The sequence below is a fragment of the Artibeus jamaicensis genome, unplaced genomic scaffold, assembly GCF_021234435.1.
Source record: "Artibeus jamaicensis isolate MK-2021 breed Jamaican fruit bat unplaced genomic scaffold, CSHL_Jam_final scaffold_833, whole genome shotgun sequence".
NCBI lineage: Eukaryota > Metazoa > Chordata > Mammalia > Chiroptera > Phyllostomidae > Artibeus > Artibeus jamaicensis.
Window position 1 is genome coordinate 1,767,426 of NW_026522056.1, and position 21,844 is coordinate 1,789,269.

General features: G+C 48.1%; 1 long non-coding RNA gene across 1 annotated transcript in view; it reads left to right on the forward strand.

Moving 5' to 3' along the window:
- The window catches only part of LOC128626622 (uncharacterized), a 117,350-nt gene that overhangs the window by 60,062 nt on the left and 35,444 nt on the right, over positions 1-21,844 (forward strand). The gene's annotated exons all lie outside the window — the stretch shown is intronic.

Here is a 21,844-nt window from a genome sequence, read left to right on the forward strand (position 1 = left end):
AGTCACAGATACAGACTGTGCATGTATATTGATTGTGGATAATATATTGTAGAGACTGGATTCCGTTACTTTCCTTTTCTCAGTATTGACTCTAATGATATCAGGCAGTTCAATGATTGAATGATCATCCTGAACTTAGTTTCATGCTTTGTTAGTGCATATCTGTGGAAGTCCAAAGTGCTTGCCTAACCCTCTAACTTAGTCAGACTGAAACTTCAACCTCATTTTATTTCCCTTGTGGATCTTTACAGGGTATGGAATTAGATTTTGTTCCAGCTGGACTAGACCAAATCTTGTACAAGCATGTGGTCCTAACTTCTAAGGCAGACTTTCTGGTGTCTCATCTGGATGCCTCACACGTTAAATTGGTGTTAACAAGATCTCTCATACCTGGCAGGGATGGAACTCTGACATGTCTGCACTGCTCATTCTCTGCTTTTTTGTTGCACTCTCAATCTCCTGCCAGCTTCTATCTGTTAAATCTTTGTTAGATTTGCCTTGTGCATGGACAGCCTGGCCTTCAGCCACAAACTGATGGGTGCCCTCCACAAAGACTTCCGGGGCCCTCTCCTTGCATGGCTCTCCCCTGTCTGAAGTTCCACCCCACAAATTCCAGCTGCTTGGGGCACCCAGAACTCTGCTTTCTGCTTTTTCCTATAAGAAGGACCACCATGTTCTTTAGGGGTTCCAGTTTTTTCCATCAGGGCCAGGAAATTGTCCCCAGGTAGATGGGGTATGGGGTTCACTTAATCTGTTTCTGGTTATTAAAGATCATGATGCTGTTATGCCTGTTGTCTATTGCAAGAAAACACTTGCTCATATATTTTGTCAGATTTTTACAGTTATTTGTCTGCTGGAGGGTGATCTTGTGCCAGTTTGTATTCATATTTATATTTACGTATCCAACAAAGATGTATTGAGTGTCTATAATGTGCTAAGTACTAGAATTACAGTTGTTGAACAAATAACATGAACCTTGCCCTCATAAAGTTTATAATCTGTAGGAAAAGTAGATATTAAACAAATAACTATAGAAATAAATCTTTAGTTAAAATTGTGAGAGGTATCATATGTTTAAAATATAACAGAGTATCTTAATTTATATTGGGGGAGGATGACTCTTTAAACAAATGACTTCAGTGATGAGTGGGCCAGACAAAAGACTGAGGGAAGATGTATAAGAGATGAAAATGCATATGAGAACCAAGAAAAGACTGTGACAGGAGGCCTCCATGGCAGGAACAGAAGTTTCCCAGGGCTGGACACTGGTATCTGAGGACAACAATTCAAGTTGACACTGAAAAGGTAGGCCAGGGCCTTGTTAACTCTAAGAGATTATCTGTCCAGAAAAACGAAATGTTTTTCATTTTTCACCACTGAAATGTTTGAGCAAAATCAAGCCCAGAAATGTTCAGCGTAGGTAACAAAATTGTAATTGGTGATAATTCATCTGTTGTGGCTGAGTCTTCCAAGGAGCAAGAACAAATATACCTTTTAAAGAACACAAAGACCAGTTGAGGCTGTTTACTTTAGAAGAAGGATTTGCTGTAGGTCAGCATTTATTGAGATGTTAAACTTTCAATGGTTAATCCTTTCCTTTTTAACATTCAGATGATGATATGCTGCCTTTAAAAAGTCCTTTTAGATTTTATGTATTAGCTTCTTGCACTCTAACAGGTTTAGTTAGATGTAGCTAGGACCAACTGAGTGAAAAAAGTAGAATTGAGTGGATCAGGCTACTACTCTAGGCAGGTAACTGTTAGGACAAAGATGAAGTAGATATTAAGGATTATGATAGTCCAAGGAGATAAGAATTGCCAATAGAAAAATCATTCATATACAATTACTGAAAATATTTCCAGAGTCTTCTTTAGATCTAGGACATAAACAAAGGGTTTTTTTTATGTGTTTAAAATATAACAGAATATCTTAATTTAGATTGGAGGAGAATGACCCTTTGATGAGTGATGAATAAATGTCTTTTGCTATTAAGGTTATCTTTATGGTTCACTCTTCAATTTAAACTTAAACATTTTTAACTCATTAAAAACAAAGTTTCAAATACATAAAATCTATTTTAAATCAGCCCTTCACATGGTCACCAAATTGGTTCTTATTCCCATCCACTCACATTTGGCATTTATTGCCCAGTGTGAGACAAATACTGGTCAATGTGGTCAATTTTTGCTTCAACCATCTGGAGAGTAAAATGTTTTTCTTTCAGCAAAAAGGAGTGAGGACTCATATACATGTCGTACTTTTTCAAACAAGTGCAAAAGGAGCTCTGTTGATTACAGTTTTAAAGTTATTCTGATACAGTAAAGCATGCCTCTTATCTACATAAGATACTAGCCAAAAAGATGCAGAACTGTCTCACTGTGTGTGTGCGTGTGTGCATGCACATGTGTGCACTGTAGGCAGCTATGTGCCTGCCCGTAATCATGTGCATACATAACTGAGTTTCTCAGTGTCACCTCACATATGTTTTACTCAGCTAAATTACTGAAAATAAAATGTATAGCATGATATATTGCAACTATATATTGTGTACAGTTTGTATATAAAAAAGAAAGAATGATTAAAAGTCGATGAGAGACTGTTTATAAATCTTGATTGCTTCATAATTTTAACTTTGAGCAACATTTTTATCATAATTATAGGCTTTCTTAAAGCATTTATGCAGATTGTTGTTACTCAAAAGGGGGTTTATTCCATTTTGGTATAAACTACACTTTTTTCTTTATGAAATCACTCTTTGAGTTCCTAATACTCAGTACCCTGCCAGAGCTGCAAGATTCAAACAGCAGGAAGCACTTATCTCAAGAGGGCTGTCACGGATCCCTCCTCATCTGCCCACTGCACTGCCCCACCAGTGCGGAGTAGGAATGGAAATCTCTATAACAATAAGCAGTTGGCATCTTTAAAAGGTTTTGAATTCCTCTTTGAACTCCCATGGTCCTGTGGGGCTAGTACACTTTTGTACCCACTTCTCAGATCAAGAAATGAAGCCCTAGAGGTCTAAACTATGACAAAACATTCCATTATTTAATTCTAGAATCATAAAGCATTAGCTCTAGAAAAGAAATTCAAACACTACTGAGTCCTGCTGCCTTACTTTTACGCTTGGAAAATTGAGGTCCCTGAGAGGTAAGTAATTGCCCCATATCATAGGCAGCCATCTAACTGCATCGAGCTCACAAGGAGCAACTAACCAAAATTTAGACTGAATTGTTCAGATGATTTGGCATCGTGTAGATGCAAAACCACAGAAAAGTCCTATCAACTTTTCTTCCAAGGAATCCAAAGGGAAAGAGGAAAAGAGACACATCACCAGAAACAAAACTAAAACAAAAGCAAAAAGAAAAGCTTTAAGAAATGTATCCCAGCCCTGGTTGGTGTGGCTCAGTGGATTGAGTGCCGGGCTGTGAACCAAAAGGTCCCTGGTTTGATTCTTGGTCGGGGCACATGCCTGGGTTGCAGGCCAGGTCCCCCATTTGGGGGGCATGCGAGAAGCAACCACACATTGATGTTTCTTTCCATCTCTTTCTCCCTCCCTTCCATTACCTAAAAATAAATAAATAAAATCAAAAAAAGAGAAAAGAACCCTGGCTGGTGTAGCTCAGTGGATTGAGCCCAGGCTGTGAAGCAAAGGGTTGCAGGTTCGATTCCCAATCAGGGCACATGCCTGGATTTCAGGCCAGGTCCTCAGTGGGGGCCACACGTAAGGCAACCACACATGGATGTTTCTCTCTCTCTTTCTCCCTCCCTTACCCTCTCTATAAATAAATAAATAAATAAATAAATAAATAAATAAATATTTTTTAAAAAAAGAAAGAAATGTGTACCAGATGAAAGGGGGGAACCTCACAGAAAGACCGAGGCTCCTCCAGAAGAATGACCTGAGTCTCCCCTAACCCTACTGCAAACCTGCTCTCTGCAGGAGGGCTGCACACTCCGTGAGGCACAGACCCAGCCTGCTTTAATTCACCCTCACATCCGCAGGGCCAACACAGTGCCTGACATGGTAGGAGATGAGTAAATATTTTCGAAATTAATAAATAAAGCTTGGAAACCAAAAAGCTCCTCAAACAAAGGAGTAAGATCTTTAAAGCCTATGCTTTATGAAATGGAGGTCTCTCTGAGTATGCCAACTAAGTGTTAAGTCAAGGCAATAAATAAGCCTTTCTCGGTGGAAATAATAAAATTTGAAAATCTTTTCATTATTCCCCCCCTCCAAAAAAAATCCAATTTGATTACAAGATCTCATGTGACACAGTACCAAATTGTTTTAACAGGTTGCAGGTGTTAAAAACATTCTGAAAATAGAGAGTTCACCTTTTCAAATAAATACACTGAAATATCAAGGTAGACAGAGTACCAGGTTCCTGAAAACAAACACCTCTGTCTAGAAGACAAGGGACAGCACCTCTCCTAGAGTGGGCCCATGGTCAGACTGGTGCAGTTTCCGCTAAGAAATAAGATGTCACTTGGCCAGATTTCACTCTATGCACCACTCTCCCTTGCCAGAAAAATCAGTGTGAGTGGGTCTGTGGGGAAGACCAAATGAGAGGACTTTAAATGATATGATTTTTTTTAGTGCTAGGTCTCAGGCACTTTTACACTGATTACATCGTTTAGTTGTCACAATAATACCATTAAGTAGGAATTAATATCTCCACTCTACAGATTAGAAAACAGGATTGGAGATGTTAAGTAACTTGGTCAAGGTCGCCTAACATAAAAGAGCAGAACAAAGCCAAGCTCCAATTTAGGCAGTCTTGAGCTACTGCCCATGTCGAAATCACTTGTTTTTTTAAAAGATTTTTACTTATTTATTTTTAGAGAGATGGGAAGGGAGGGAGAAAGAGAGGGAGAGAAACATTAATGTATGAGTGATATTCTCACCAGGTTGCCTCTCACCTGCCCCACAATTGAGGACCTGGTCTGCTACCCCAGCATGGGCATGGGCCCTGACTGGGAATCGAACCAGTGAACTTTTGGTTCACAGGCCCAGTGCACAATCCACTGAGCCACACCAGCCAGGTTACAATCACTTTATTCTTAAACAAACGTCTGCACCTCTACTATGGACCCACCACTCTTCCTGAGAGCTGCCCTCCACTGAGCTGTGACCTCACCTCCGTCTCTGAAGAACGCTACACCAAGGTTGCACATGGGCACATCACCTATGAAGCAGTCAAGGATCTTAAGTGTTAGAAACTTCACAGTTATTTTGTTGTGATTGTGAATTAATTAATGACTGAGAAGTTCCCTCACTCATATATATGCATATTTATTCATAGAGAGAAAGCTGTTTATTCGTGTGTGTATGTATATACATATGTGTATGCATGTGTGTATCAGCATACTCCTCCTTCCTCCTTTTAGTAATAATTATTCAAGTTTTCTGCTCATTATATTTAATCCTTTGGTGAGGTGTTCCAATAATTACAGCTCAGCTTCTATCTTAGCGGACTGAAATAAAATAAAACATAGGCCCTTTTCAGCTCTGATTCAGGAAATATTTTTTAAAGATTTTAATTATTTATTTTTAGACAGAGGGGAAGGGAGGGAGAAAGAGAGGGAGAGAAACATCAATGTGTGGTTACCTTTTATGTGGCCTCCACTGGAAACCTGGTCTGCAACCCAGGCATGGGCCCTGACTGGGAATTGAACCAGTGATCATTTGGTTTGCAGCCTAAGTTCAATCCACTAAGCTGCACCAGCCAGGGCAATATTTTTATTAATATTTTATGTTGTCTTCCTATTCAACAACTGTGGCTTCAGTTCTAACTGCATCTGGTTGGCTGTTAGAGTTGACTGTTGGGGAAAATGGAACAGGGGAAGCTTATGTTTTGCTAAACATCAACTCAGAAATTCAACAAATCAGCAAAATTTGTTATGCTATGGTTTACGAGTTAGTTCAGTTTAAACCCTTGGATAAATGACATAGAAAATACTACCATGAGCCCTGGCTGGTGTTGCTCAGTGGATTGAGCGTGGGCCTGTGAACCAGAGGATCACAGTTTGATTCCCAGTCCGGGTACATCCCTGGGTTGCAGGCCAGTTTCCAGCAGGTGACACACGAGAAGCAACCATACATTGATGTTTCTCTCCCTCTCTTTTTCCCTTCCCCTCTAAAAATAGATAAATAAAATCTTTTTTTTAAAAAAGAAAATACTACCATGAGAGTGAAATTATTATCTTTAACTAAAAATAGGTAAGTGAAACTTAAATTTAAAGGATTTATTTCAGTGGGTGAATTCTAACAATGTCAAAACCACTGCTAACTATGATTTTAGAAAGTTGTCCCTACTCATGGAAATCCACCTGTCATGATGCTGTCATTCTTCTGGATGAAAACCTCCTTCCCCTAACCTTCTACCATGATCGTCCCCATCCTTCAAGCCTCGCCCTTCAGTGTCGTGACTCTCATAGAACCTTTTCCGATCCGAACTCCTGACAGGTACCAGGGCACCACACAATTTAACACTGAAGCTGTGTGGCTTTTTCACCACATGCTTATCGCATATCTCTTACACATAGCAACTGTAACTTGCCTTTCCCTCAAAGGCTCACAAAGATGTGAGCACCTTCTATCTCGATCAGTCTTCTTAATAAGGACCTGCTTGTTGCCCAGTTCTACTTGAGAGCTTAAAGTCAGATACCCAGTGTGCTGAGGCAAAATTGCCTGCTGCAGGAGACACTGGTCCACTTTAACCTCCCCTACCACACCCATCTTTCCAGCAAGCACGAGCACTTCTGAGGACCAACCGGGATTCTGTCGAATAATTGTGAGATGCTCGACGATGGCATATCAGATACAAATGGGAACATGTAGGCACACATGTTCCCTGTCAGCATGTTGGAGATGTGCAGTTCCGTTCACAGGAGCAGTAGTAAATGTGTTTACATGGTGATTCTCTCATGAAATTAGAAACCAATTTATTATAATTGCAAGACAATGTGGTTTCTTCTGGGTTTTTGAATAATTTGCTTAAAATGCTATTTTAATCCAGGGATTTTCAACTCTAGATTCCAATCCGACTCACTTGGGGCCCTTAATTCAAGGGTTTGCATCCGCTAGTCTGGGATGAGTCCTGGACACTGCAGTGTTGTAAAAGGCTTCAGCAGTTCCAGTGCCAGCTGTCTGTAATTAGCATTATCTTCCCAGGTAGGCCAGATACTTGTACATGTAAAAAGAGTGAACGCTAGTGAGAATCAAAAATAACCCTGCCCAGCATGGCTCAGTTGGTAGAGCAGCGTCTCGCGAAGCCAAGGGTCGCCAGTTCGATTCAGGTCAGGGCAGTGCCTGGTTTGCAGGGGTGTGTGAGAGGCAACCGGTGGGTGTTTCTCTCCTCTTTCTCCCTCCCTTCCCCTCTCTAAAGATGAATAAATAAAATCTCTTTTTAAAATCCTATAAAAATGAAAAAAAGAAAGTGAAAATGCTCACGTGTACATTTTTGTACATTTAGAATGAGCCCAATTAGTTTTTCTGTGGAAACTAATTTTTTAAAATATTTTATTTATTTATTTTTAGAGAGAGGGGAAGGAAAGGAGAAAGAGTGGGAGAGAAACATCAATGTGTGGTTGCCTCTTGTGAGTCCCCTGCTGGGAACTGGCCTGCAACCCAGGCATGTGCCCTGACTGGGAATCGAACCGCGATACTCTGGTTCGCAGGCCCACGCTCAATCCACTGAGCTACGCCAGCCAGGGCCTTGGAAACTAATTTTAAAAAGTTAACACACTTGGTTTTACATTAAAATATAGCTAAAGTCGATGGGCAGAGAGAAGTTTTGTTTATCCTAAATGTTCCATCTCTCTAGAATATTTGCTCTGTGTATTTCAAGAGGGTTTGGGGGCAGGGGCAGTAAACTGTGCTTTGATTCGATATACTCAGTGAGAATATGAGAAACAACTTAAGGTCTTGTTTCAAGCACTTATTCATGTGTACGCATTCATGGAAAATAAGAATCAGTCTCAGGCTGATCATATAGGAAAGCAAATTAAAATTAGTGTTTTGATCTCAATTTAATATAAATTAGGTAAGAGCCTCAAGATTCTTAGGCATTTTTTAAATGTCTATCATGAGGAAACACGCAAAGCAGAGTGACATACCATTCTTTCTATAAGAAAACTTGATTTTTATCTTCATACTGCCACGTTTGTCTTTGGTCACATTTTGTAGCATAATCATAAATTTCTCTTCTGGCCCTGGCTGGTGTGGCTCAGTGGGTTGAGCACCTCCCTGCCGCTGAAAGGTCGTGGGGTTTGATTCCCAAACGGGGCACATGCCTGGGTTGCCAGCCAGGTGCCCATGCGGGGGCGTGGGCGAGGCAGCCCATTGGGTGTCTCTGATGACTCACACACCGATGTTTTCCTCTTTCTCCCTTCCTTCTCCTCTCTCTAAAAATAAATAAAACATTTTAAAATAAAGACACTTATTTAATATATTGTTTTAAAAAATAAATTGCTATTTTGACCTTCCAGCTTCGAGAATAAGTTTTAAACATAAAGTTGCCAGGATGGTTATACCAAGAAAAGGAGAGATGTGGATGAAGCAGGAAGTAAATACAGTTCATATTACAAAAATATAACCATTAACAATCTGTCCTGGCACAGGCATTACCTTATAACATTGCTATAGATGTGATCCTGTCAGTATCTTCATTTTGTGTATGAGTCAAGTAGGCATTACCAAGAGGTCAAAATCTGGGGAGATATTTCGAGGAGGCTCTGAGTGAGTAGAGGAAAATATTCTTACTGATTTGCCGGGAGAAAAGAATGTGCAGGGCACCATGCCCACAGCCTCGCCAAGCATTCCTAGTGCTGGAGACCAGAAATACAGCGTCCTTTGGAGCTGCCCAAAAGGGGGCGCGTTTCTTTAGAAGCCAGGGTCCCTAGTACTAAGGGGGCAATTCAGACCCCTGGGGAAGAGAGCCCGCTTGGGAGAGAGAGGGGAGTCCCAGGCCAACCTCTGGGGCACCTGAACAAAATCTTCTTTTGAGAATTTCCGCGCTCAGATACTTGGAGCTGTTTGGGCCCGATCCCTCTGCACCAACAAAGAGGAAAAGCCAGTTCGGATCCAGACGCCCTAAGTCAGCGCTGTACGAATAAAGCAGCTGAGGCCCTCGGTGCTCTGCTGGTGTCTCTGGCTGTCACTGCGATCCGGCGTGGCTGCCGACTTCTGGGCTGACCTTGGCTGGACCGGCCGGCTCCGCTGCGGGTAGCGAGTCTTTACATCGGTTGCCACCACCAATGTCACTACCGAGGCCAAGAGAAAGGCTTGCCGCCAAGGGCCGAATTTGCAGGGCAGAGGCTTGAGCCCCTGAGAGGGTGCCCGAAGCGAAATCACAGGAAGTTGGGGCTCTGCTGTCTCTGGGCCTCTCTGAGCGCCAGGATTTGCAAAGGGAGGGAAAGGTGTGGGAAGGAGGAGGGCAGTGGTGGAGAACCCTCGCAACGTCCTCCCCACGCCTTCCCCACCCCGCCACACACACACCCTGCACCACGCGTTCGCCCGACTGCTTCTCTGCTTGGGCGGGAGAGAGGCTCACTCTGGGTTCAACAGAATTTCAAGGTCCTGTTTCCAGGATCCAGGGCTGAGCCACTGTACACGCGTGCACACCTGGGCTTCCGTGCGCCAGACCTAGACGTCGGTTAAAATTCCACTTCACAACCCCCGTTGATACGAGATACGAGTTTGACATCTGTTTGCCAGAGTGTTTTGCACTCAGCCTAACACCCACCATTAAGTGACAAACTGTGGCAGCCTGTCAAAGCCGGCTGACTGGCAGCTGCTCCGCTTACAAAAACTATTCAAATATTTGCAGGTTTTGAAGCTTGAGGCAGTGTTGTACCCAATCTTTCAGTGATTTAACATGTAAAATGTAAGTCAAAGTTTTATATCTGGATTCCAAAATGTTTCCATTTTCCATACAAAAGGGAAAAGCTTTCAGGGGGCCTGCTGGAACTGGTCCAATTCCAATGTGCTTCCTCGTCCCCACAAGATTCCTGCACAAACCCAGCTTTTAAAAAATATCAGGAATCAAAGTCTCTCTTCCTGTTGTTACCAAAATCTCAGACGACAGAACTAAATTACCGAAAACTCCATGGGAATACAGTTTCTCAAAAGTAGACTTCAAAAAAAAAATTCACAAGTAAAGCAACACACCTGCTATATGCGGCATTTGACAGTTACATCAACTTGTCATATGGGAAGAGTGAGCAGCTAGTAAGAGTATCCTAGCTAATATCCGAGTTCTTGGGCGAGTTCCAAAACACTACCTCCTCTTCCTGTACTCCTAAATACTTTGTCCAATTGAGAAATACTTTGCAAATGACATAGTGTTTCCCTAGATTAAGGTCCACTGAGTAAAAGTTATGTGGGTTTTTTGTCTCCACAACTGGAGCTAGGCAGAAAGGATCTCCTGAAAACTGCAGCTGTCAGGAAAAAAAAATCATACATTTGTTCAAGATACGCAAGTACACACCTTACACCCTGAAACACCAAGGGGCTGATAAGCACTTAAGGTGTTCAAATGTACTGTACTTGCACTTTAATTTTTTTAATGTTGCTAAATATCTTTCCTTCTGGTAGGAGGGGGACGTAAGTCCTCTAGGCAAAACGTGGGGTCATCATTTTCAGAAAGGCAGTTAGTTGCTTTTGATACACTTTCAGAGAGGATCAGAGGGTAATAGAGTTAAGTAGGAAGTGCTGACAACTTCACACAATTGAAGAGAGACAGACAGAGAAAGGAACGGAAGGAGGAAGGTGAGGAGAGAGAGAGAGAGAGAGAGGCAGAGGGGTGCGAGAGCGATCCAGCTCCAGCCGCCTTCTCTCCTCTTCCCCCGCGCTGGCCAGCGGAGAGGCGGGAGGCCAGCACTGTCCTCCAGAGGGTGGCCCTGGACTCCGCCTGCAGAGGGAGTCAGGGCGCAGGGAGGCTCCGCGCCCCGAGGCGGTGTGGTGGCCGCACAGTACTGCGGCGCTCCCCACCACCCACGCGCGCTGGTGACTTGAGGCTGCCTGGCCGGGCGAGTTTTTACCTGTAGTTTTGTGTCCACGGCACTAATCCTAAATGAAACACTGTCTTTCCTTCAGTAGCTGCCGTTAGTCTCAAAGGCCCAGGAAGCGGGCGAGGTGCAGTTTAAAAGCGCGGGGTGGGGAGGAACTAGGCCGAGGTGTCCCCAGGGCGGAAGAACAAAGCCGACGCTGTGCTGGGGAAGGAGTGAGCCTGCGGCCGGGACGCGGCGGGCGGAGGGGGGGAGGGGCGGCTGATAACCCCAGGACAGGCCCGGGGACCCAGGTCGCTCCCGACGGCAGGCGGGGCGACTGACGTTCTCCCACCGAGAGGTTGGGAAAGGACCAGAAGAGCAGCTCAGAACGGAAATCGGTAGCCTGCGTGATGACAGGAGTGACAACTATTTTATGGGGAGTGGGGGGGAGGTGTCGGAACCCCTCGGGGAGGAGGCGCAGGAGAGAAGGGGGGATGTTCAGGTCCCTGCAGTTTTATTGAACCTCTGAGGCCAGGCCGGGCCGGGGGTGGGAGTGCGGGAGGCGAGGAACCGGACCCAGAACAAGAGGAAGAGCGGGAAGCGCGCGGGCCGCGGCGGGGGAGGGGTGGCAGGCCGGGGCGCGGCGCGGGGCGCGCGGGAGACGCGGCTCCACCTCCCAGCTCAAAACGGCGTCGCAGCTGCTCGAGAACCAACTGCTCAATTCTATTCACTGTCGAGTAGGAACAAAAAAGTGGCTATTTATTAGAATACTTGTTTGGTATTGTTCGGCGCCACACAAAAGGCGTTTCATTATGTGGAGGGATCCCCCTTTTTCCTGAGAGAAACAATAACTTGAAATTGTCTTTAAAGTCTTTTCTATCAATAATAAATTTCATTTTCTTGTCTCTCTCGCCTACAGCGTGTGTGTCTGGGAGGGTGTGCGCGAGGCGAGAGAGAGGAGCAAGTGCGTGTGCAGTGAGTGTGCGAACGGGGGTGCGCGTGTGAGTGTGCGCATGTGAGTGTGCGTGCGCGTGGCGCCGGCGCCCGCGTCTGCGGTGCAGGCGCCGCCGGGAGCCGACCGGACGGGGTCCCGGGGCAGCGGCGCGCTGGGCGTATAGCGCAGGCGGGCCCCCCGGTCCCGAGGAGCGGGGGCTGGGGAGGCGCCCGCGGGCGCTGCTCTGGGGGCGCAGCCGCGCCGGACCCGCTCCGGGGACCCGCCGGAGCGGGAGGAGGAACTAACTGTAAGTGTGTCTCAAACTTGCGCGGGGGCTTCGGCGCGCCGGGAGCTGGGGAGGGGGCCGGACAGGCTCTGAGAGGGGGCCGGGTGTCTCTAAGGCGACTTTCGGTGAAGGAGGGAAGGTCTCTCCGCAGCTTTCGTCCTCGGTAGAGAACAGGTGGGATGCTGTGGAGGCCGCTGCGGGCGCACTCGCGTGGGGCGTCCATTTGTCATTTTCTTATCTGTGGGCTCACTCCTCCCCTCCTCTCGGCTTTTTAGATTGGCCCCCGCCCAGTGGACGAAGACTCGGTTTCTCTCTGGGTCGTCCTTTTGGGGGAGGGAGAGGGAGGTCAAGCCAGTCGATTTGGGGGAGAGGTTTAGGTCCGCGGCAGCTCTGGTTTTGCCTGCGGCCGCCGCGCCCCCTCCCCGCCCCCGTCAGGGCCCAGGCTCCGGCTCGGCGCCCGAACCCTCGGCGGAGCCGGCTCCGGCGGTCAGCAGTGCACTCCAGGCACGCTGAGAACTAAACCCGCGGTTTGAAATTACGTTTTAAAAATTAACATGTTGAGCGTGTGCCAGTTAATGAGAGGTGTTTTAGGCAAAGAATCAATTTAACTATGACTGACTGACCGACGGTCTTGACTGTATTAACACACACACACACACACACACACACACACACACACACACACACTCCATGAGCAGCGAGCCCTTGATTTGCAGCCGGCGACTCTGGACCGGACGCCCGGCCGGAACCCCGCCGCGGCCAAGGCCTCAATCCCGCTGGCGAGGGCAGGGCGCTGCGAGGTGGAGCTCCGGTGCCCCGAATCCCTGCCTGCTGAGTGGGCCTCCTCAGTGGGGGTGACCCCCACACGGACATCCAGTCCCCCCAGCGCGTCCTCCCTCCTCCTGCGAAATCGCATTTGCGTGGCAGCCGCTGGGCACCACCGTGCCCACCCGCACCGGCTGGTCGCTCGCCTCCGCCCTCTAGTTCCCGGGTTTGAGCCGCCGGCGGAGAGGAAAGGTGACGAAGTTTCAAAGGTGAAATGGATTTTCGGCGGTGGCGGGTGCTGAAGTCGACCGGCCGGGCCGAGCCGGGCCGGACGGGTCGGCTGACATCAACCACGAACTGAGCGGGGCTGGCTGCCTCCTGCAAGAAACAGGTGTTTGGACACGATAGCGGCAGCCAGTCAATTAACCCATTAAAACTGCTTTACCGCATCGATTTCCAGGAGCGCCGTGGGGCCGGGATTCTGGAAGCTCCTTTGTGACGGGCGGGGGAACCGAGGCCTGCACGGACTGACGGCTCCCCGGCTGGCCCAGCGGACCCCTGAGAAGCGCTGGTCAGCATAGTAAGGCTGCCCAGGCAGCCAGGCCGGGAGCTTTGTCTGCGCTGGACCTGGGGAGGGAGGGCTCCTGCTCTGTTCTCCCGTAGGACCAGGGTGACGCTACCCTAAGCCTCTTCCTCTGCTCCCCAGCTCGGGCCTGGCGAGTCCGTGGTCAGGCGGCAGAACCGTGTGATGAAGACGATCGGTGAAGGCCAGGATCCATGGGAAGGAATTCTGCCCCTAACCCACACTGCCTCAAGTGTTCCCAGGTTTCCTTCCCCCAGAAACGTCTCTCCATGATGAAGCCAAGCAGGCTCTGTGGCTCTGCCGGAGAATGTGCGCTCCCTGAGGATGAGAGCAAAGCTCCAGGTGGTCTGTACTTGGGTCCTGGTTACCACTGGGAAGGATGGAGCCTGGCGTGGGCGTCGGCAGCCGGTTGTTGGGTACACAGGATTGGAATGAAAAGGAAGGGTCATCCCTCCAAGGAACCTGTGGGAACTTTGCCCGCTGGACCCCCCACGCCAGGTCTTTCTGTGCACAAGTAAGAGGAGGTCACTGGGACCCCTCTGCGGGGCCGTGCTCGAGGTGACCGGCCTACCTGTGCAAACAGAGAGGGCACAACCACCTGCAAAGAAGGGTAGTAACCAGCTTCTCCCCCAGGAGCAAATTCACTTGTGTGTCCTGAGGGTTGGACACCGTTTTAGATAGCTAAAATATAAAGAAAATGCATAGTTTCTACCCTAAGACCCAAATACCACTCCTCTACTGCCTAATGGGGTCTTTTGCCCTTTTGGGGCCACTCCGCAGAGTCAGGGGTGCCAGTCCTGGTGTGGTCGGTCGAGAAAGGCAGAGGTGGCACCCAGCAGCCAGATACGGAGGTGGAAATCCCCCCTTTAGCCAGTTTTGTAGAAAACACCACTGTTTACCTACTTTTTCCTTACTGACCCTGAGTTCAATTTCAAAGGCTACCTTTTTCTGACCTACCAAACCTCCCTCCATCTCATATTCATGGTGCTGGCTCCCCAAGATGATTAATGATGGGGAGTCGGTGAGAATTCTTGGTGACGGGCTGTAGGTCCTTGCTCTGCTACCCAGAGACTGCCACCTCAAACATGGATGAACGATCTGATTTCCCCTGGCAGGACAGATGGCTTTGGCCTCCGCAGGGTGAGATGCGTGGCCCCACCACGGAGCAGAGGGGCCTCTCACAGCCTAGGGCCCAGGGCGGCCGTCCAATCCTATTGCCTGAAGATTTCAACTGACCCGCTTTCCCTGTTTGCTGTTTTCTGAAGTAAGCAACACAAGTAACTGAAAAAACTTGAAATTGTGTCAAAGTGATGTTTTAATCTCATTGAAAAAATGTATTAAAGGACAAGATGTAATTTATGTGAGGTGCTTCGATGAAAGGAGAGATTGGAGTGGATGGCCCTTTCACTCCTGTGAACCTCATGTCATGTGTATATTGAAGTCTGTGTAGCTAATCTAATTTGCAATAACAGGGATGGCCTGTAAGAAAAAGCATCTCTGATTTCACTTTATTTCTTTTCATATAGAAATTCCTTATGACTTGTCTCCTCGTGTGAGTGATGCCTTTTCTATTTGGGGGCTGATGAGAGAATATGAGAATCGGGTACTTTTTCTTGTAACCAGAGCCCTTCCCAGCACACACCCGCCGGTGGTCAGCTCACCTGCACTTAATTAGGACACTGCCTGCGCCTGAAACCGTGGCTTTCATTTCGTGGGATGAGTATCACTGCAGCCTCCTGCACCAAACCCCACACCCTCTGCTGCACGGGGGCAGCGGGCCTGCCTGCCCACCGGCTTGGTGTGTTCAGCATCCGGTTCAGTCTCTCCCAAGAATCTTGGCTTTAGAAGTTAACATAATCAGACGCCCCATATTTTCAGACCTTAATATTCTGTAAATTTGCATCGAACGATTAGGAACCTCCCCCACTCCAGACAGTTCGATCTGCCCTGTGTGTTCACACTGTCTCAGGAAGAAACCAAGCACACTTCCCGCACAGATGAGACGCTTTGCATTCTCACCGTCACATCGAACACAAGCATTCTTCACCACAGAAAACTACACGTGTTAGAAAACTACAACTTTTATACAGCGTGAAAAGGCATATTCAAACTTAATTACGGGGGGTTGTGTAAATGAAACTTTAGCAGTGACCCATTTAATTTTGTGGTAATTACTGACAAAATACGATGAGGAATCACAATACGGTATATTTATATCTTGAAGGAGCATGTTGTACATCTGTAGTTAAGCCGAAGAGTAAAAAATGGGGGGCTTCAGAAATATAAATGGACATAAAAATCACACTGAAACCATTCGGATTAAACCCAAAGAGAGGGCAGCTCAGGCGGCCTTCTACAAAGCCCATAGAAACTTTGGAAAGACCGGCATTTTCTCTTTAAAATTTAAGGCTCCCGAAGCTGCTCCTTTGGTTGGGTCAGGTCTCAGCTGCTCGGATTCCCCGACTTGAGGACAATTTTTGCGGGTCCTACAAATCTGGGAGGCAGAAGAGAGTGGGGAACTCTCCTCCAGCCGACCACGGCCCCAGGGGAGGAGGGGCTTGTCCATTGCAGCTGGCAGAGAAGGACCCCAAAACCGCTTCTAGGCCAGGCCAGGTCATAGTTGGCAAGACCAGGTGGGGAGAAGGTAGAGAGTGTCCACCACCGAAGCCTCCTTTCGCAAAGTCACTTTGCAGGTGAATTTGGTGGCTTTTTCCTTACCAGCTTCTTCACAGGACTTTTAGTTACTGGTCTAGGAAGGCCCTTCTTCGTCTGCCAGTCTTTGCCCGCCTCCCCAAGGTTGGGCAGCGGGCTTAGCCAAGGTTAGCTAGGCCAGGTTCCTGGGAAGTAGCCAGGGTCCCTACTGGAGCCGCTTTCCTCCCAAACCCTGAGGAATCGGTGTGGACACGGGAATGCAGACAGCCTGCCGAGCCCATGGGCGACTCGGGCTCTGCGCGCCCATTGCACCCCAGATGTCACCCCAGGAACTGCGAAGGTGGCTGTTGACTTCAGGTGGGGAGGCGCTGTGACCTCTGGGCTAGCTCCAGAGCCGGGCGGGGGGTGGACCCAGGGAGAGCTCGTGTCTTTAAAGACCACTCTATAAAAGGGCGCGCTAAAGCTGCGCTCAGCCCAGCCCTCTGCCCCACTTGGCTGGGGCTAGGTGGACACCCTCCAGGAGACCCCAGGGCCCAGGTTTAAGGGGCAGGTAGCCTGGCTGAGAGTCTCCTCAGAAAGCTTCTCGCAAAAGAAGGCCAGTCAGGCTGAGCGGCAGGAGGAGCTGGAGCTGGCTGTGAGGCCTGGGTGGCCTGGCACCCAGCTTCGCCGGGGTCCCGCCGCCCTCCCTACCGAGTGCTCGCAATTCCACACGGCGCGGAGGGCGCGATGCTCTCCTCGGGTCCCAGTGTTTTCCTCCCCTTGTCTTCTCTCTTTCATTCATAAACCTGGTGGCTACAGACGCAGCTTGAATATTGACGTCTCTCCCCCAACCGCTCCGCCGTTAACCCAATTACAGAATTCATCAAGAACTGTGTTGAATTATCTCTTTCCATACAGTATCAGCATTAGCCTAATTAAAAGCTATAATGTCTGATATAATGATTAAATCGTTAGCTCTGCTGTAGGGAAGCAATATTTTGTTTTCCCTTCAATTAGAAGCTGATTGAGGTTTTCAGAGCAGGTCAGCTGTGAAATTTGAATTATATGTGTGAGTACTGCTCACAGGGTGAGCCCCTACTCGAAAGCTCCCAGAGATTCTCCAAATGCTTTCACCCAGAGAGCCAGGAGGCACAAAACAACACAAACGCACGCACACAGACGGTCGTTTGCTCCTCACTGTGCATTTACGAATCCACACTGATCGCTGTAAAAAGAAAGCCTTGCTTGCTTTCGAAGGGAAGGGCTTTATTCCCACTTTCCCGCAGACGTCCCGCCAGAGCCCGCTAAACCGGGACGGTTTTAGTCGACAGAGGACGGTGGACTCGCACACTCAGGGAAGCTACAAGGATCTGCTCTGCTGCTGTCCCTAAGGCCACAGATGTCCCTCGAAGTGCCACACGGGCAAGCGATTTTCTATACCTTCCCCTGCCTCTCTTCCCCCTTTCCCATGGCTATTATTTTAAAACAAAAACCAACAACAAAAAGTTTTGTGCTTTGACTCCTTCCTCCGGACTAAGGCTGGGGGAGGGGTGCGGGTGTCAAGCGAGCCGAGGGACCGGGAGAGACCAGCACCCCCCCCCCCCCAGAACTCCCAGGCCCATCACCGGCGCGCCCTGGGGCTCAAACCCTCCAACGCGCGCGGTGAGCTGCAGGAGCTACAGAGGAGCGCGGCGACTGAAAGCGAGGGCCTCCAGGCGCCCAGCTCCGCGAGGCCGGCGAGGGCAGCGGCGGCCAGTAGACGGCGATCGAGGCCCGCTTGGCTGCGTCAGGGCAGACGCGCGCGGGGCCTGGGCAGAGGCTCTGCAATCAGGCAGACTGGCTCCCCGCCTCCCGCGACGTGGTGCTGCTGAGCTTGGGCGGGGGCGGCGGGGGGCGAGGGTGAGAAGGGGACCCAGCCTCCGCCCCGTCGCTTCTACCCACGGCGCCCCCCTCCAGCCGGTACCCCGACTGGCGCCGCGGTCCCTTCCCAGGCTGGCGTTCCCTCGGCCTCTGCTTGTTCTGCGCCTCCTTTAGGAAGCCCTCTGGTCGGCCGACACGACCTCGAAAGCCTCTTCCAATTGAACTGTCTTCCACTCCTTTTTCTGTCCTACGCTTTCTTTGCCGCCTTCTCCTCTTCTTCGTTCGGATCACTCTTTTCTCTCCCAAAGTCCTGCCTAAGAATTGGCGGCTCCCTAATGATTTGGCTTCCTAGAACTCTGGTTTCAGCCCTTTGGGGCGACACCAGAGCCTGCGAGGCCGCGTCCTGCGCTGTCCACCGAGGCGCCTGCACGTGGCCCGAGTACTTACGGGTCTTCAGAAGCCCCTGGAGCTGAACTGTGCAGGGCAGGGTCACACGGGGACACCTCTCCCGGGAGAGTGTCACCAGGGCTGGCCGTCTGTGCCGAGGTGGAGGAAGACAGGAAGAGTTTTTCGTTTTCTTCGTTTTTCCCACCGTGACCTTTGCCTCCCCAGAGCTCCTAGTCTGACCACCTCTCTGCTTGCCGGGAGTTTGAGGCTGGCCCCGGTACTGAAACTCACCTCTAGGTACCTGAAAGTTGCCCTTCATTTAAAGACTGCTAGTGGGGAGGAGAGGATTCTGTCCGGTGAGCTCTCTATTTCCCAGGTTTCTCCTGGACTCAACACGGGTGGGGGAAGCAAAACCCAAAAGTTTTAGTTCTTCTATATGGGAAGTTTAAGCTAATAGTATCTTATTTAAAGTGGAAAACTCAATGTATTTGAAAGGCAAGGGCTCGTGTATCTCCTAAATATATTACATACCTGTGTATGCATGTCTTTTGTGTGTACCCGTGTGTCTATACATACATCCTGGGTATACAGATATACATGTGTGTATTCTGTATATACACATGTATAGGCATGCATATACTCTATTCTGTGGGTACATGTGTACACATGTATGGAAATATTGTGTACATGTGCATGTGCACATATGCATGGATGTACTTAATTTCCTCCAGTAAATGGCTTGGATCTGAATTTTCCTTAAGGATCATGCCCACAAGTGAAATAAAAGAAGAGAAAGCATTTTTACTTATCTACATTTCTGAAGTTGATCTTTCCTTTGGCACTTTGAGTATAGAGGCACAATGAAGTTTCTAAGTTGGCAAGAGAGCAAATTTTGTCAATCAACAGTGAAGCAATCTTCCCCTAGGGGTCTGGGCTCTGGCATTTCTTGGAACTAGCATACTCTGTCTTCAAACCCTCCAGTGCCTGGCCTTTGAGAAAGTCCTCCGTTTGAAGGAGGCCCCTGCCAGCCTGGTGCAGGGTGGAAAGGAGAAAGAGAAAAGGGAGAAGAGGTGTTTTTCAAACTAGTTTTGGACTGTTCTCTATTTTTAAAGAGTAACTGGGGAGAGGGATCAGAAGGAGCAAAAAAACTGAGGCTCCCAAAAGCCATTAGCGGCAGGAGTTGATACCACACGCTTCCACCTCTGTGCCAGGATGGAAGGCACTGAGAGGTCTGGCACGCAGTGCCCTGCCATTGCCTAATTGGCACAGGCGGCACCTGCCAATCATCTACCCCTTGGCAACAAGTTACACCTGCAGCTCTGTGTTAATGCTCAGGCACGTGGGCACCCATAGTGTGGGCCTGCGTGGGCCCAGGGAGCATCTCCTTACTGAAAGGGACTTACGGAGAGGGCCCCAAATGTTATGCACTCGTGTGAGCTCATAAAAGGCTAACCCATTTACTTCCTACTTAGGTGTTCTAGAAAACAAGGGTAATGTCGCTGAATTTGGAAACAATTTTCAGGACTATGTAGAAAGAAACTAAACCATTTCAAAGTCAGCTACCCAAGTCCCCCAACATAAAGCATTCCTGCAATGCTCACCGAAGGGTGGGACGTTTCTAAAATAAATTGTTCCATTGATATGGAAAATAACGTGCCACCCCTGGTTCACACAAAGTATTTTCAGGGGGTCTTAGGCTATTTGGTTTAAAATCTAAATTGAAAAGCAGAGGAAAGAAATTTTTCAGTTGCTAAGTAGATAATATAGTTTATAATTTGTAAACCATTTCCTTTATTTCAGTCTTGCTGATTTTCCATGAAACACTGGATCTCATGCACACCCATCGCCTGCTAAATTAGCAGAGGAAAAATGGACCTATAGCATTCTCAAACTGTATTCTTGCTCTTTGTGATGGTGGTGTTGTTCATTCACAATGTAACTGATATTTGGAGGTAGTACAGGAACAAATCAAAAGATTTAACAAACTGGATTGCTGAAATAAGAAGGTAGTTTGAAAACCAAGTTTATAGCCTAGATATTTAATGAAAAATAAATATGAAATGACGTTTCTTTTCTAATATAATTATATACTATTCAATGAGTTCACTATTAAATGCTGAATAGCCCAAAATGAAAGCAGCTTAATCTGCAGAGACCAATTTGCTGTTGCATTGCATACTGTAGCAACCTTGCAATAAAAAAGCTACTGTAATAATCATAGCAGTTGACAGGAAAGAAAGTATTATCCCTGTACCTTGGACAAGCAGTAGGGTCAGGAAATTCACCCCTTCAGAATTTCTTTTAAATGATGGAGGGGGTAAGAAGAGGTGTCACGTGTTCACTGACCAACACAGTTACACATCCTTATCACTACCCTTACGGTCATTATCATATGCTCATTTCTGTTACAAGAAGGTCAGTCATCGTCTTTGGTTAGGCCCCACTTCGCCCCCCAGCCACCCCTAAGCACTTTCCCCTCCGGTGCTCAGGGAAGATGCCCGTTACTCCCTCAGGACGCAGGAGGCGTGGTGGTCTCCACGGATTTTCTGCCAGAAGTCTTTGGGTCACTTTCATATCATTCGGCAGGAAACCGAATGAGCACTGGTGTTATCGAAGACACTTTGAGGTTTATGAATTATAACCGCAGGTGGATGCCCCAGTCGCTCCAGGAACCTGGCCTTTCGTTTGCAAAACGCAGGAGAAGAGCGCCTGTCGTTTGGTCCCCAGGCCACACTTTGCCGATTATCTTTCAGGGGGGCTCGCTCCATTCGCGCAGTTTTCGCAGTTCTTAGGCAAACAGCTTGTGGAAGATGTTCCACAGGAGAGCGCGGGTTGCCTCTGTCTTGTAGGACTTCAAACTTTTAAAACTGGTGTTAAGTAACTGGAGTCCAGATAGATCTTGTTTTCAACCTTCCTAGAAATTCCTTTTTAGGAGGAAGCCAAATTGAGAAGAGTGTGTAACTATAATAGCCAGGCTCTTTAAAGACGCTCCTCAAAAAACGAAAGTTCAGGGTTGATGCTAAAAAAAATGCTATGGAGCCAAGCTCGGCACAAATAGCTCCCCCGTTATGGGAATTATTGGGGCCTGGACTGTGAAGGCCTTCCCTACGAGAGGGGGCACTGGAGAACTTCAGTACACGCGGTGGTGAAGCACGCGTCCATGGGAGGGCAAGGGGAAGTAACTGCGTTGCCCACGCCTCGCAAGAGTGCCCTCGTGTATGGTGGGGGGAGTGCTTTCGAGTTGTGCACCTTGGACAGCCTTTCCTGCTCCCAAGGTCGCGCCCCTCCTTTCCAACCCTGGGGCCGAGCAGAAGGCGAGGTTCCTGCCTCAGTCCGAAACTTGCCCTTTCGCGGCAGAGGCAGAGTTGTCGGGAAGGGGTGGGCAGAGGAGGAGCTGGGTCGAGGA